General features: G+C 49.9%; 1 protein-coding gene across 1 annotated transcript in view; it reads left to right on the top strand.

Annotated features, from left to right (window-relative positions):
* Nucleotides 1-15,009, top strand: part of KIRREL3 (kirre like nephrin family adhesion molecule 3) — a 4,147,526-nt gene that overhangs the window by 359,832 nt on the left and 3,772,685 nt on the right. The window lies entirely within an intron of this gene.

The raw sequence follows: 15,009 nt of genomic DNA, 5'->3' as shown, positions 1-15,009 counted from the left end.
ACTCACTGGTTCTGTCATCTTTTTAGGCTCTAATATTGTACTCCCAGTCATTGTATTTTTCTCTAAGCCTTCTGGACTAAAGAACAGGTTATTTGGCATGTTTATTCCACTTTCACAAATAATATGTCTCCACGAATTCTCTCCTGTCCTTATTGAGGTCTGTTCTGGCTGAACACTTTGTCTATTATTCACACATGGAACTGTTAGACTATGTTCATTCACCCTCTGTTTATCAAAAACCGGCATAACGGGACCTATTGTTACAGGAACCGTAACTGCTTCCAGATTTTTAGTCAGTTCTCTTATTTTCTCTGTCAGTTCAAATGTGGTTCTGGCTAGTTCCCTTGCCTTTTCATCCTCAATCCCATTCTCTCCCTTCCGGAAAGAATCATGTCCTTTTGCCTCCGGTGTCATGATTTCTGTTTTAATCGTACTCAGGGTATTACTCATTGGGGCAGTTGGTGTTACTACCTCAGGTTCTTGCCTATACGGAGGTGGATTCTTAAAGAACAAATCATCTAAAAGATCTTCATCAGACTCATTCGCTCCGTACCTTTTTCTTTCTACATTATTTCTTTTCTCTGTACTTTTTACCCCTTCTGTCTCCCCTTCTGTTCTTACAGGAAACAGCCCTTCAGTCATGCTAGCATCTCGCCACCTTCTCATCCGATCATGATGATTTTCACGATCACCATTTCGCCCAAAAATGTACCTATAGCGGTTTCCACTTCTCTGCCTTTCCCGTTCATGCATTTCGTCTTCCCACTCAACAAAAGCCTCAAAGTGTCGGCCTTGGACGTGGCTCTAAGCACATCATCCTCTCTCTCAGATTTCTTAACGTAGCCATATTAAATGAGCCATGTTCTGGAAATGCTAAAACTCCATCATCCTTGGTGTATTTTACCCAATTATCCAACCATATACAGGTATGATACCCATATTTTGCAACCATGAAGGATGCTGGGGTTTTCGCTGGAGGTAATAATTCCCCTTCTCTAGTCACAACTTCCTTATCCTTGCTAAACCAAGTCTTGACTTTACTAAACAGAGATTTTTTCTTCTTTTCCTCAGTATGGTAATACATTTTCTCAGTTTCCGCAACTCCCAAATCCTTCCTTCAACTGTACGATCTCTTGTCCAATAACAGCGCGACTCACACCAACGCACCAATCCTGGAGCGTCTACGTCACTGTCTCAGTCCACAAATCCCAGCGCGACTCACACTAACGCACCAATCCTGGAGCGTCTACGTCACCCTGTCCTTCTTCCAATCCCTGCGTGGCGCACACCAACGCACCAATCACAGCGCTTCCACTGTTCTAACCCACTGTTCAATCACAGCGCGGTCTTCTTGACGTCAGCAGTTGCTGCGGCAGCTCCTGCTCCTGTCTCCTGTCTTTTGTCTACCCCTCCTTTACAACACGACTCGGTAGACTTTGTTTCAGCTTCCACAAGTCTATTAGTTACAACATATAAACATCTCCATTGTTTGCTCCGCTAACCACAGAATAGTAAAAGAACTTTCTCACGAGAATTCTGCTTTTCCTGGGAACAGCGCTTACCTCTGCTCCACTACAGAATCATTACTTCCGTTGATACAGTAGCACATCCCTCTACTGTACCCTTCTAGCAAACATCCATTAACTGTTTCCTCCCGGAATGCTCCTAAGAGTTTTACAATCAACTAGAATGCCTCTCATTCACACACTTTCACACCAGAAAATGTAGTACATTCACACAGAATCCTGCCTTTCCCAAGAACAGCGAACAGTCTGTCCTACTACAGAATTATAACACACATTAACAAAGCAGCGCTTACCTCTGCTCTGTCCTTCTAACAAGCTCAGAGAACACCTATTACCTTTCTAGTGAAAAGCGTTATCGGAATGCCAAAAGGATCCCTGATACTTAAGACCAGAACTTCACAGGTAACCTTCGCTATCATACACACTCCTTATATACCGAAAATACATCCCTAATAGTAACACACGGCGGTGTCACCGAATCGGACACAGACAATGCGACGCGCAACTTCAATTGTCACACGTTTTCCCCTGCATGCGTACAGGGCCAACAATTCCGCCTTTCCCGAGAGCAGCGCTTACCTCTGCCCTACTACGAAATTGTCACCGACTTCCTACATCCCAGAAGCCGTACACACTACATAAAACTCAATACGAATCTTCAACATATAGGATTAGTACGTATATCAATACAAATCAATAAATCAATAATCAATAATAAATAAGCTTATTTATATGGAAATCATCAAACCAAGACAATAGGCTAAACCATCATTCTGCTACCAGAAAACTGGTGCAGATTAGAGCTTGCAAATTCCCAATACTTCCACGGATCGGATGATTTCACAGTCACACATTCATACATACATCACACGCTGGTGGGCCCATAACACCAACATCCATCCAATCACTCTATCCGTACCTTCTGTAGGGAATAAACCTCTCATCTAATTTCCTAGAGGACTAATCTGCACTAGTGTGAGGTCGATTAGACCTATCCTGATTGCTATAGGCTTGATGAACACTCTTAATACTCTAAACATTTCAAATGAACACATATAATGAAATAAACACTCCAGTCATTAATTCAAACATAAATCAAATTTTATCTAAATCAAGTGCATGTTAATGCCTAATAAATCAATTTCATCTCTATCATATTTACCTATTCTGTCTATTAGTCGTTTTCTAAGTCAGAACCGGTCCTCAATACATCAGTCAGCAGCCAAAGTTCAGTCTAGGCGTCACTGTCCTCTTCTGTCAGCGTAGGGACCACGGCAAAAAGATGGCGAAGAATGACTGGTAAATGAATGGCTAATGAATGGCCCTAAGCCTCTCTAAGCTAGTCATATTTATACGAAAAATTACAATATCAAAGATACATTTCAGAGTTCTCTCGTCTGGGATTGGTTACTTCAAATTAATATCCGGATACCGCTGCAACATTCGCTTCCTTCCTTCCTCACATAGGACATAGGTTTTTGCGGAAGGATTCCTGATTAAATGTATCCATGCATAGCTTCCTGCAGGCCGGACAAGACCCTTAATATTGTTTCAAATAAATCGCACAAGTCCGGTTAGATATTTCTCAAAGTTAGTGATTACGGCACATTTCAGGATCATCTTGGCAGCTCTCCCGGACAGTCACAATGACTTAGCACTCCAGGTCACATGATGGACAGGATTGCAGTCAGTGCAGAACATTTTCTCTCTGCAAAATCGTCTACTTGAGTTAAGGCTGCGGATGGTGGCCATTTTGTGGTAGGCCACAGTTGACAACTTAATGTAAAAGAGCATAAAAACATAATTAATACATGGAAATGATTAAACAGTGTTATTTCCCCCACTAATACCCATATGTGTATGCATTTATCTAGCCATATGCAACATTAAAAGCTATTAGTGCATGTTTATTTAAGCGCAAACCACAGTAACATCACATAAACAACATATATTTGTCTTAATATACAATACACTTAGTTCACTTATTATTAAAGCCATGTAGATGCATTCCCACGTGTATTCTCCCTGTTAATAAGGTTGGTTAGTAAAAAATCAACTTCACTCAATTAATTATTATAATTAATTATTAATCATTTTAATAAACATACATAAATGAAACAATGTTTCAATTTAAAATATTTTCCCCGCTCCTTTAGTATCTCACCTGTTGCCTCGGTGATTTCCTTCGGCATACTCTTTCGTAATGTCCCATCAGCCCGCAGTATGTGCACTTAGCTCGGAACGCCGGGCATCCCTTGTCGTTGGCGGCGTGGCCGCCACTGCCGCATCTGTAGCATGCGTTCATGCTCCCTTGCCTCTGTCCTTGCGATTTCGTGATGCGGGCGTTGAACCTTCTGTAGTTCCGCGTGCCTTGTTGTCCTGCTGGCGCATTTCCGTCATTTACCTTCCGATCCTCTGTCTTGCACACCGCTTGTTCTGGTAGTCGTTCCCGTTTGGCCGCTTCCGCACACCTCCTGGTCAATTCGGCTTTCTTCACCATGGATACTACGGTCTTTAGTGGTGCGTCGCCGTTTGCCCATAACTTCTCCTCAATGGAGGTATTTACCGTGTGCATGATGATCTGGTCCCTGATCAGTTCCTCTTGTAGGGTCCCAAACTTGCACGTCAGGGCCAGCTTTTGTAGTGCTGCTACGTACTCCTCGACCGTTTCCCCTTTGTTCTGTGCCCTGTGGTAGAATTTGTACCTGTCGATGGCTGTGCACACGGCCAGGCGGTAATGGGCATCCAGGTCTTCTATCGTGTGTTGGAACACGTTGTCGTCTGCTGCCGGCCTCACTTCATTCACCAGGTCTTCATACACTCTCTGCCCCGCAGGCCCTAGATGATGAAGGAGTATCTTCTTCCTCCTCGAGCTCGTGAACTCCGTCTCGCCCTCTTCCTCTAAGGCCGACAAGTAATTTAGGAAGTACCTTTTCCAATCCTCCCACGGCATTTCTGGCTCTCCAACTTTGGTTAGGAAGGGCACGGGGTTCGTCAAGGAGAACGTCTGGGAACTCATCTTTCTTCTAGCTCTCCCTTGTCGTGCTCTCGAATTGGAAGTGTCAGGTGCACTGGCTCCTCGGGCGCTTCCGCCCTCTGGTTCACCTTTCTGGCTGGACTCTCCGCTCCCCGCGTGGTCCTTGCTATCCCCCTCCAGGTTTTCAGGACTACGCCCCTACCCACGGCCGCCGGTTGGCTCACCGCACCTTTCTGTGTCCTCTGGGGCACACTCGCTCCTTCTTTCCTGGCACGGGCTAGGGGGTCAGCACTCTGCCCTGCTTCCCTTCAGGGCGCTCTCCGTCGCACTGCCACGCTCCCGCTCGTTTTCGCCGTGGTTACCAACTTGTCTCTGTTCCCCACGTGGTTCCTGGAAGCAGCGCTGGGCACTTTCACCTCCTCGTCGTCATTGTAATGTGGAGGGGCCCCATACTGTGTTCCCAAATAAATAAGGAGACCACTGGTTGCTGCGAAGGTAACACGCGTTTATTATGCAAATATATATATTCTCGGGAGCGCTGGCTCGGAGCTCCGATCCAATTGAATTCGGCGCGCTAATGCAACCCTAAAATGGCCGCCCCCGGAAGTCCGCTGACGTCACACGCAGTGTGCGTCGCAGATTAGACCGCTACACCACACCTAAGTGTGTATAACAGTGTATGTATATAGTACAAGGACAGTATAGAGGAGACTGGGATGGTGACTAGTGACCTAGACATGCATTTTAATACTCCTTACTGGCCCATCATTTCGATCCTCTGTCCATTTTCTTAAATGAACTAAATCCCATCTCTCGCCGCCCCTCCTATAAGTATAGTTACAGTGATCTACTGCGACTGATTCAAAAGGCTGCTTATATATCATATTTTACAGTGCTGTCCACGGTATTGTACGGTTGTTGGCCCTCACTGGGTAATGCACACAGGACACTCAGGCTCGTGGGTTGTAACTCCGTTTATTTGCATAAAGTTATCGGGAGCGCCGGAGCGGAGCTCCTTACTGGATTGAATTTGGCGCGCTAATGCCGATACCAAGAACATGGCCGCTACGGGATGTCCGCTGACGTCACACGCAGTGTGCGTCGCAGACTAGACCGCTACACCACATCTCCCCCTTCATAAACACTAAAGCTACTGCAACCCTTTCAACATCAACAACAACAAACAAACAGCCCCCCGCTGGAACAGTCTTACTTGTAGTCCATACTGAACTCCTCGAACCTCCTGGGCAACATTACTCTTCTCCCACATCGTGTCCTCGCACTGCGCCCACCTGGGGTCGGGGTGGTCTCGACCCCGTCCAGGCAGGATGTTTCGCCGTCTCCTCCGAGTCCTGACCCACTCCCTTCTGTCGCCTCCTGCTCCTCCGGGGTGTCTGGTTCAGGTCCTGTGCTATCTTCTCTTCTTTGTCGCCTTGTTCCCGACCAGCGACTGCCGTCTCCCTCGCTAGATCTCCTCCTCGCTGCGCCTGAGTCCTTCGTGGCACTGGCCGCCCCTTTGTCACCAGACTCCACTCCGGGTTCCTTCTCATTGGCGCGAGTGCATCTCGCCATTCGGTCTTGGGACCATATCTTCCCGTCGCTGAGCAGGGCTGACATGGAGTAGGGCTCTACCACTTGGAACGGGGACGTGAACTTGCTGTCTCCTTTCTTCCCTTGCGTGGGCAATTTGACTCTCACCCACTCACCCTTCTCGAGTGCGACGTCCTTAGTGTTGTGTCTTTTGTCATAGTATTCAGTGTACGCTGCCTGCGCTCTCTCCAGGTTCCTGTGTATGACTGCGGGGGACCAATGGCTTTGTACTGTAAGTCGTTTCCACGCCACATTGTCCTTCGTGAAGGGTTCTCTCCCTCTGAGTACACGAAAGGGGCTGTAACCCGTGGAGGTGGGTGTTATTCGGTAGGCCCACAACAACCGCTTCAACTCCTTCTCCCAGTTGACTCCTTGGCTGATCGCAGCCTGCACCGACCCCATTATTACTCTGTTAAATCTCTCCACCGCTCCGTTTCCCGCAGGGTGATAAATCGGCGTGTGCCTGACGGCGATGCCGTTCCTGTCCATGAATGCCTCCCACTTGGCTGATGTGAATTGCGGTCCGTTGTCGCTTAGGATCGCCTTGGGGATTCCTTCCCTGATGAACACGTCCGTGAGAAATTCCAATATTGTTTCTGTCTCTGCATTGTCATTCACATGGACTTCCGGCCATTTGGAGTACCGGTCAATGACCACCGTGAGGTACTTCTGACCTCCATGAGAGTCTCGTATGGGGCCCAGTACGTCTATTGAGATCTCTTCTCATGGGTTCTCGGGGCAATCAAAACTACCTAGGGGCGGACGTAATACTCTTTGGGTCTTATCCGCGTTGCTACACTGCTCGCACGCCCTCACGTGTCGTTCCACCGCGATATCTATACCTGGCCACCAGTAGTCTTCTTTCGTTCTCCCCTTAGTCTTTATTATCCCCAAATGGCCTTCGTGTGCGAAAGCGACAATGCGTGGCCTCAGCGTGTGGGGGGGGGACTACTTTGCTTCCTCGCAACAAGAACCAGGGTTGATCCCCTATGGACAGTTCTTCCCGGACCTCCCAGTATTGCTTCAATTCTTCCTCCAGTAGCCTCTTGTCCGGCCATCCCTTGGTGACGTATGCTTTGACCGCTCTCGTTTTCTCGTCCCTTCCATATTCCGTCTCCCATTCCTGTCTGCTTATGGCCCTCTCGTGATCTCCGGTGAACGCCACGGCATACTCCTCCCATCCACCTTCGTCCTGGGCCTCCGTAACTTCCTTGGACGCTGCCTTGCTCAGAAAGTCGGCCACTTTGTTCTTGTGCCCTGGCAGGTACTCCACGTCGTATACATAGTCTAGGAGCCTCAGCGTCATCTTGGCGATTCTAGGAGTGGCATGTTCATGCCCACTGGAAGTGAGGACCTTCACCAGCGGTTTGTGGTCCGTGCGCAGTACGAACCTTCCTCCTCACAGGAATTGCCGGACCCTCTCCATCGCCCACACCACTGCGAGCATTTCCTTCTCAATGACGCTGAACTTGATTTTGTCCTTGAGCAGTGACCTCATGTGGTGGGTCTTGGAGGCAAAGTGCGGTACAAACTTGCTGTAAAATTCCGCCATGCCCAAGAACGTTCGGATGTCTTCCTTGTTCGAGGGCATGGGTGCGTCTTTGATAGCTGCCACGTTGGACGCTTTGGGTTTGATGCCTTCCTGGCTGATCTCGTGCCCTAAGTACATAACCTTGTCCATGCCGAACTTGCACTTGTCCCATTGGGCCGTGAGTCCATTCTGCTTTAGTACCGTGAGCACTTCTTCTAGCTTTCTGTCGTGATCCGCTTGTGACGTTCCCATGACCAAGATGTCGTCTTGGAAATATTAGATGCCAGCTTTCTTATGGAATAGTCGGTAAATGAGCTTTTGGAAGACGGCTGCCGCTGAGGCGAGTCCAAAGGGCATCCGTAAAAACTTGTAGCATCCAAAGGGTGTGATGAAGGACGTCAAGTGGTTGCATGACGGATGCAGGGCAATCTGGTGGTAGGCCGACGTCAAGTCTATGGTGGAGAACCATTTTGCTCCTTGGGTCTTGGCCAACATCTCGTTGATCCTAGGGAGCGGGAATTTGTCCACCACTATGTTTTTATTAAGCTCCCTTAGATCCACACACAGCCTCACCTTCCCGTTAGGCTTCTGCGCCACCACCAGGGGTGCCAGCCACTCCGCGTTGTCAATCGCCTCTATCACCCCATTGTCCTCCAGTCTCTGCAGTTCTTCTTGTACCGCTGCCCTGGTCCGAAATGGGATGTTGCGTGCTTTGTGCGACACTGGACGGGCTCCTTCTTTCAGGCGTATCTTGTGCGTGAACTTCGCTAGGCGACCGATGGAGTCCTTGAAGACTTCCGGGAATTCTTCCTTCCACCGCTGTGCCTCCTGGTCCGGACTGTCATCGGTCATGAGCACTTGCGTGCGTCCACCTGGGTTCAGTTTTATTCCTAACTCCCCCTGGTCCTTCCAGCCCAGTACTGACGGTCCTTTCTCCGCTACGTATAGTTTTCCCTCGCATGTTCTGCCCTTGAAGTCGAAGGTGAGAGGGCAATACCCTACCATGGGTATGGGCTCCCCGGTGAACGTTACTGGATGAATGTCCGTCGGTTTCAGGCGATACTTTGTTCGTGTGGCGAAGTCTTCTTCCCATACCTTCCTCCTTATGATCGTGTAGGGCGATCCCGAGTCCGCCACCATGGTGACAAGTACTCCTCCTATACACATGTCGCACTTCGGTTTCTTCTCCACCGAGCTCTCTATGCCCAGTATTTGTTCTTCTACTATTAAGATCTCGTCGTTTTCCTCGGGGTTCTCCTCTTCTACCCCTCTGCCTGTTTCTTGTGCCACATACTTCACTTGTTGCCGCGGGGATTTCCTCCGGCATACTTTTTCGTAGTGACCTAGCAACCCACAGTATGCGCACTTCGCACCGAACGCCGGACAGCCCTTGTCGTTGGCGGCGTGAGTGCCACTCCCGCACCTGTAGCACGCATTCGTGCTCCACTGTCGCTGTCCTTGGGGTCTCGCGGTACGGGCATTGACCCGTCTGTAGTTCCGCGTGCCTTGTTGTCCCATCGACGCCTTGCTGTCCGTGACCTTCCGATCCTCCACTTTGCACACCGCCAGCTCTGGCTGGCGTTCTCGTTTGGCAGCTTCCGCGCACCTCCTGGTCAACTTAGCTTTCTTCACCATGGATACGACCGTTTTCAATGGCGCGTCGCCGTTGGCCCACAGTTTCTCTTGGATGGAAGTGTTTACAGTGTGCATGATGATCTGGTCTCTGATCAGTTCTTCTTGCAAGGTCCCAAATTTGCACGTCAAAGCCAGTTTTTGCAGTGCCGCCACATATTCATCGACCGTCTCCCCTTTGTTTTGTGCCCTGTGGTAGAAGTTGTACCGGTCAATTGCTGTGCATACTGCCGGACAGTAATGGGCATCCAGGTCTTCAATGGCATGTTGGAACACATTGTCATCTGCCGCTGGTCTCACTTCCTTCACCAGGTCTTCGTACACCCTTTGTGCCGCCGGGCCCAAATGATGGAACAGGATCTTCTTCTTCCTCGAGCTCGTGAATGCTGTCTCGCCCTCCTCTTCTAATGCCGATAGATAGTTCAGGAAATACCTTTGCCAATCCTCCCATGGCATCTCGGGTTCTCCGACCTTAGTGAGGAAGGGCACCGGATTTGTCAGTGAAAACGTTTGCGAGCTCATCTTCCCGCCTGAACTGTGGCGTCGCCGACTTGTGGCGGAATTTCCAGGCGAACTGGGCGCTTGGGCGCTTCTGCTCCCCCTTGCGTCGTCCAGGCCGGACTCTCCACTGTCCGAGTGGTCAGCACTGGTGTCTGCCAGGTTGATGGAGTCTCTCCCCCCCCTTCGGGGCACGATTAGCGCTGTCCTGTAGCACGTGGCGCGGTCTGCGGGTGCGCGCCCACTCACCAGGCCCGACTCCGGTTGATGTGTCCAGACTGCGCTTTCTCCCCAGCACCGCGCGCTCTCCGCTGCTCTGCCGCGCCCCCAATAGTGTCCTCCGAGTTGACCAGCCTGTGCTCTGCTACCACGTGGGTTTCGGCTGCGTGTGGGGCTCCCCCGTTACCACCTCGTCGCCATTGTAAGGTTGTTGGCCCTCACTGGGTAATGCACACAGGACACTCAGGCTCGTGGGTTGTAACTCCGTTTATTTGCATAAAGTTATCGGGAGCGCCGGAGCGGAGCTCCTTACTGGATTGAATTTGGCGCGCTAATGCCGATACCAAGAACATGGCCGCTACGGGATGTCCGCTGACGTCACACGCAGTGTGCGTCGCAGACTAGGCCGCTACACCACAGGTATAGCGTCATTTAAGCCCAATGTGTCGCTGTGAATCTTATATACCCCCTTCTGTTCTTTTATAAAAATAAAATTGGCTATGTCACTAACATGAGATGGTATGTGGGGTTTCTCTAAAACAGACCATGTGAATGTGGTGTAGCGTTCTAGTCTGCTGGCGCACACTGCGTGTGACGTCAGCAGACTTCCGGCGGCGGACATTTTCGGCGGATTTAGCGCGCCGATTCAGAATAGATCGGAGCTCCGCTCCGGCGCTCCCATATACCGTACCTATAATAAAGAAACGTGCCTACAACACAGGTGTGCTGGTGTACTTCACAACTAGTGTGTTCCTGAGTACCACCAACTTAACAATGGCGACGAGGTGGTGAGGGGGTGAACTGCCCTCCAGAGCAAACCCACGTGGGAAGTTGTGAGCCTGGCAAGAACACACCAGGAGCACGAGGACGGGAGCGCGGCAGAGCAGCGGTGAGAGCGCCTCCACAAAGCAAGCCCAGCGACACAGCACACCTGTGATACCCGGTGCCAGCCACCCTGCAAGTAAGGGCCCCTTGGTCTACGTCCCCAAGCCGCCCGAGGGAGGAGAGAGTCCATCAGACCTTAGTCCCCAGCGGGGGTGTCCTGTATCCTGGAGGGGGTCGGCGGAAGCCACTCGGAGAGTGGTGAATCCAGCCAGGAGGACGACGCGAGTGGCAGGGACGCCCAAGAGGCAGAGCTCCCAAACTATTCCGCCCCTAGGACAACACGTGCTACCGACGGGGGGAAAATGAGCGCTCAGACCTTCTCGCTGACGAACCCAGTGCCATTCCTGGCAAAAGCAGGAGAACCCGAGATGCCGTGGGAGGACTGGAAACGGTACTTCCTGAACTACCTCTCAGCACTAGAAGAAGAGGGAGAAGCAGAGTTCACGAGTTCACGGCGGAAGAAAATTCTTCTTCATCATTTGGGCCCGGCAGGACAAAGAGTATACCAAGACCTGGTGAAAGAGGAAAGACCACCGGCGGATGATGATGTGTTCCGACACGCAATAGAAGACCTTGACGCCCACTACCGCCCTGTGGTATGCCCAGCGATAGATCGGTATAATTTCTACCACAGGAAGCAAAACAAAGGGGAATCGGTCGACGAATACGTGGCGGCACTACAGAAATTGACCCTAACATGTAAATTTGGATCCTTGCAGGAAGAACTGATACGAGATCAAATCATCATGCACAGTGAATTCCTCCATTCAAGAGAAGCTGTGGACAAATGGCGATGCACCTTTGAAGACAGTCGTGGCCTTAGTGAAAAAGGCGGAGTTGACCAGGAGGTGCGCAGAAGCGGCCAAACGCGAAGGCAACCAAGAGCAAGCGGTGTGCAAAGTGGAAGACCGGAAGACAACGGACAGTAAGCAACCATCAGGACAGCAAGGAGTGCGGAACTACAAGAGGTACAATACAAGAACCGCCAGACAGCAAGGACAACGGAATTGGAGTAAGAATGCCTGCTACAGATGCGGCAGCGGCACGCACACAGCCAACGACAAGGGCTGTCCGGCTTTCAGCGCCAAGTGCGCATATTGTGGACTAGTGGGACACTATGAGAAAGTGTGTAGGAGGAAGTCCCCTAGAAACGAGGTCAAGTATGTGGCGCAAGGGCCACGCAAGGAGGAAGAAGAAGAGAATGAGAAGGAGGAAGACGAGATCTTGATTGTGGAAGAGCAAGTTCTAGGCATAGAGTGCACCGCTGATAAGAAGCCAAAGTGTGAAATGACGGTTGGTGGGATACGGGTGACCATGGTAGCGGATTTGGGGTCACCTTACACGATTATCCAAAGGAAAATATGGGAGAAAGAGTTTGTAACGAGAACAAATTATCACCTAAGGCCCACGGACATCCACCCAGTGACTTTCACCGGGGAGCCCATACCCATGGTGGGATTTTGCCCTTTAGCCTTTGAGTTCAAGGGCAGAACGTGCGAAGGGAAACTGTACGTGGCAGAAAAAGAACCGTCGGTACTGGGCTGGAAAGACCAGGGAGCCTTGGGAATGAAGTTGAACCCGGGAGGACACACGCAAGTTCTCATGACCGAAGAAGGACCAGAATACGAAGCACAGCGATGGAAGGAAGAATTTCCGGAAGCTTTCAAAGACTCCATCGGCCACATGGCGAAGTTCACACATAGAATTCATCTGAAGGAGGGGGCCAAACCGGTGTCCCACAAAGTACGCAACATTCCATTCCGGACCAGGACAGCGGTACAAGAGGAGTTGCAGAGACTGGAGGACAATGGAGTGATAGACGCGATCGACAACGCGGAATGGTTGGCGCCCTTAGTCGTAGCGCAGAAACCCAATGGGAAGGTGAGGTTGTGTGTTGACCTGAGAGAACTTAACAAAAACATTGTGGTGGACAAGTTCCCGCTTCCCAGGATCAACGAAATGTTAGCCAGAACTCAAGGGGCAAAATGTTTCTCCACCATAGATTTGACTTCCGCTTACCATCAGATTGCCTTACATAGATCCTGCAACCATTTGACATCGTTTATCACTCCGTTCGGATGCTACAAGTTTTTGAGGATGTCGCAGTTTTTCAAAAATTGATGCACAGGTTGTTCCACAGGAAGGAAGGCATCCAATATTTCCAGGACGACATATTGGTAATGGGAGCATCCAAAGTGGACCACGACAGGAAACTGAAGGAAGTCCTAACCGTGTTAATGCAAAACGGACTCACCGCCCAATGGGACAAATGCAAGTTCGGAATGAACAAGGTTATGTATTTAGGGCACGAGAGAAGTCAACACGGCATCGAACCGAAAGCGTCCAACGTCGCAGCAATAAAAGATGCCCCTACACCCAAGAACAAGGAGGACGTCCGAACCTTCAGGGTATGGCAGAGTTTTATAGTAAGTTTGTGCCACACTTTGCCTCCAAGACCCATAATTTGAGGTCACTTCTGAAGGACAAATCCACGTTCCAATGGACTGAAGAGCAACAACAGGAGTTTGAGGACATGAAAAGATATATTAGTGAGGCAGTGCCCATACACGGATTCGACCCAGATGCGCAAACCATGTTAACCACGGACGCTAGCGACCAAGGACTAGGGCCGGTGCTCACGCAAAGGTCCACTGAAGGAGTAATTACCACGATAAGCTTTGCGTCCAGAGCGTTGGCTCCTAACGAGAGTAAATTCAGTGTCATAGAGAAGGAGATGCTTGCGGCAGTGTGGGCAATGGAGAGATTTTGGCAGTTCCTGTGGGGCGGAAGGTTTCTTTTGCGCAGCGACCACAAACCTTTAGTGAAGGTCCTCACGTCCTGTGGGCACGAGCATGCCACCCCGCGGATTGCCAAGATGACGCTGAGGCTACTAGATTATGTATATGATGTAGAGTATCTACCAGGACACAAGAACAAGGTGGCGGACTTTTTGAGTAGAGCAGCATCCAAAGAGACTGCGGGGGTCCAGGAAGAAGGAGGATGGGAGGACTATGTGTTGTACTTACATTTCCTGCTGCTCAGCCAGTATGCATGAGTATGTGTGTATGGAATGTTGGAATGCGTGATGACTGTGTGGAATGTTGGTGTGCCTGGTGGACTGGTGGAATGACAGTTAGAGGGAGTAGGCTGAGCAGCAAAGATGCAGCTACTGGTGGGATCTCGGTCTTGACCTTGTAACTAGGATCTTGAACTAACTTGTAACTTACCAATAAACTTCTACTTGAACTTACCTCGTGACTACAATCTATCCTTTCTACATTGGCGACGATCTGGAAGAAACCCTGCGTGACAAGACTGCAGAAGGTGAAGATATGTACATTTTTATGGAACTGTATTGATACTAGAAACTACTCAAAGCAAAGCAACTTAAAGATCAAGGAAAAGAACGCCCTCGCAAATCCCACCAGTGTCCTCAACCATCTGGACAGCCTACCCAGGGTGCTTCACATTCCTATTGGTTTTATATTTTAGAAGGAACGAATACAGCGCTGACCAGCATACATCAAGGTCTGGCATATTTTCTTGTTTAGCTACACGATTCGACATTCAGAGACATTTGGAGACAGTGATGAAAAGAAGAACGCATGGCAAGGTTTAATTTTGCGAAGGGCACTTAGTGTTAGGAGTGTTTAATGCGACGCTGTGGGTGAGGCGAGATCTGCACTGTACGTTTTTTTTTATCTTTGTTTGCCGAGTGTTCGACTTCTCATGAGTACCGAAGTCGTGATGTTACAGACATATGGAGGTAAGCCCAATTTTGGATTTTAATTTGGGCTCCAGCTGTTCTCCCTACATGTGACAGTTTAACCGCCCAGTTCAAATCAACACACCGCGCGCTCACCTTGGGAGTGGACACTGCGCGTGCAGCCTTACCGCTTTACAGTGTCCAGCGAAGTTGCTGTGCTTCCTCTGTGACGTTTGCTGGTTTCCAAGGCTTTAATGCATTACGCTTTGCAGCACGGTGGTGCCGGGAGCCATCCTGCGCGGCGTCACCGGTGCGTGCCGCCATTTTGTGTTTGGCGCTCTCCTTCGTGCCCAGCAATTTCACGCACAATGCGGTGTCTGCCAACCACGTTTCTTTTGTGTGTCAATAAAGTTATATTGACCGTTGACTCCATTCAACACGGAAG

Source organism: Triturus cristatus, chromosome 3_2 (genome assembly GCF_964204655.1).
Source record: "Triturus cristatus chromosome 3_2, aTriCri1.1, whole genome shotgun sequence".
In the NCBI taxonomy this organism is placed as follows: Eukaryota; Metazoa; Chordata; class Amphibia; order Caudata; family Salamandridae; genus Triturus; species Triturus cristatus.
This window is presented reverse-complemented; position numbering and strand designations above follow the sequence as displayed.